Source organism: Myotis lucifugus, unplaced genomic scaffold (assembly GCF_000147115.1).
Source record: "Myotis lucifugus unplaced genomic scaffold, Myoluc2.0 scaffold_1346, whole genome shotgun sequence".
NCBI lineage: Eukaryota > Metazoa > Chordata > Mammalia > Chiroptera > Vespertilionidae > Myotis > Myotis lucifugus.
This window is the reverse complement of record NW_005872394.1, coordinates 44,210-46,716: the sequence shown is the minus strand read 5'-3', so window position 1 is coordinate 46,716 and position 2,507 is coordinate 44,210.

The following is a 2,507-nucleotide window of genomic DNA, read 5'->3' as shown; positions in this document are numbered from 1 at the left end:
CGAGTGCCCTGAGTTCTTGGTTGGTGCCGGTCCCGGGGGCGGGCGGGCTGGGCTCCTCTCCAGGAGAAATAATCGCCTTTAGGGGAAGGGGCAGCAACCCGGACAAACCCGGGTGACAATTTAGAGCCCGGGGGTGTGGGGCCCTTTTCCCTTGCTGTTTTTCCCGCCGGAGGGGGCCCCCCCCCCCGAGGGCGTCCCCTCAAAATGCTTCGGCCCTCCCCGCCCTCCTGACTGACGCTGGGCTTCCCCGGCTCCCTGCCCGTCTGCCCGCCGGGCACCTGTGCGTGTCGCCACACTCTGCTTTGCTCACTGCGGACTCCCAGCCGCCTGGCACGAGGGGTCGCCACCAGCCGGGCCCCAGAAGTGTGTGCTGAGGGGACGAATGATGAACGGAGCCCGGACTGGCCTGAGTGAGCGCGGCTCTCTAAGGGCCCGTCTCCCCGGCAGCAGTGTCTGGGGACCAGCGTGGGCCTGTGGCTGATGCAGAGATAGGGCCGCGCTGCAATCTGGGGCAAGCAGCTCTGTGACTTGTCATCTCAAAAGGGAAGAGGTTTTAACTTGAAAGAGATGAAAAGTAGGTGCCTTTATGTGGGACACCTGTGTGATTCCGGGGGGAGGGAGGGGGGGGGAGACGGCACTTCCCGTCCTCGCCTGGCTCGGCCCCCCTGCACACGGCCACCCCTGAGGGGCTCAGAGACCCACAGGCGTCCGTTCATGGGGTTCCTCCCTGTGGCGGCACCCGAGGCCGCTTCCCACTTTTCAGGGGGAAATGGGGGCTTCCTCTCGGAGTGGAAACCCCCCCGGGTTCCAGGACAAGGGGTCCAGGCCGAGCCCTGGAAGTAAGTGACTGTCGGGGCGTATGGGAGGCAACGGACGGATGCTTCTCTCTCCCCTCCGTCCTCTCTCGCCGATCAGTAAACGGACCCTCAGGTGAGGGGCTCTCGGCACCCGGACAGCGTCTGCTCCCGTGTGACTGGCCACCTGCCTCGGCCCAGGGACCAAGGCCACAGCATCCCCAGCTGTGGGGGGGGGGGGGGGGGGACACGCCTCGGCGCACTGCAGGGGACACCTGTCAGGCAGGAGGCTCACTGAGGGGCTGCAGCTCAGACCCTCAGGGCCCAGAAGGGCAGTTCCCCCAGGCCCTCAGGGACCCCGATCTTAGCTGAACTTGGGAGCACTGATTACATAAGCTTCCCCCCAAATCAGTCCCCTCTTGACTCACACGTGCGGTTTTTCACGTAAAACAATGTTCATTGATACCAGCAACTGATCTGAAATGACTGTTTTAAGCCTAAAAAATCTGAAAACTTCAAGAACAGATGGGCCTTGTCGTCCCCTTTACATCACACGAACTCCGCCTCCGCCTCCGCGGCATGAGCCCGGACTTGCTTCTGCAGGTGTGATAAGCCTCATTTACTGTTTTCTTTCAAAGAATTAATTATGAGAAAAATCATTCTTAGAATCTACTTTATTTTGCCTGTTTCTGGGGCTTCCGTTGCTTCATGTAGATGCAAATTCCCACCTGGTGTCACTTGGCTGCGGCCCGAAGAACTGCCGGGGGGAAGGGACTTTTGGTGTCACCGTCTGCTGGCAACGAGTCATCTCAGGTTCTGTTTGTCCGAAAAGCTAATTTCCTGCCTTCAGTGTTGAAAGCTATTTTACCGGGTGCCCAGCTCCTGCCTTAATACTTCAGAGGAGCCCAGCGTCCCCTGCTCCCTGGCTCACACTGGGCAGGGCGGCGGCTCTGGTCTTGCTTCCACAGGGAAGGCTGCACACCCTCTGGCCTTGGTCTTCCACAGTCACTTATAAACGTCGCGGTGGGTTTATTTGACTTTTTTTTATTATTTTTGTTCTGTTTTGCATTGATCCTGTTGGGGTTCTCTGAGCTCATGGGCTGAGATTGACGGCCCTGCATTATTTTGGGGAAGGACTAGCCATCGTGATTTTTAGACTCTTTCTGTCTTTTCCTCGGGGACTCTGGCTGCATCCACGCCAGGGTCTCCTGCTGGCTCCTCTCCTGTGTGCAGCTCCGCCCCGTCGCGCCCAGAGCTCTGAGGGGCTGGGAACTGCGGTGGCTGGTGCCCTGCCTTTCTCGCTGTGAGGACGGAGCGATGCTCTGAGGCGTCTGCGTGGGAGAGAGCAGACGCCGGAGGCCGCACAATGCTGAGCACGGTGGCATTTTTATTTTTGCATGTTTACATAGCAGCTTTCTCCATCGTTCCTTTCCCCCTCTTTTTGGTTTGTGTTTTTTAAGTTTTATTGGGACGTGATTCACATATCACACAACTCATCTAGCGTTTACGATTACATTCGCAGATATGTGTGCCCACCACCATGGTCACATTTAGAACATTTCATGACGTAAAAAACACCTTGCCCTTTAGCTCTGCCCCCACGCTGCCACCCGATGTACTTCCTGTGTCTATAGATTTACCTATTCTGGACCTCCAGGTGAACAGAATCATAATGTGGACTTTATCTTTTCAAGTTCCACCCAAGTAAAAACG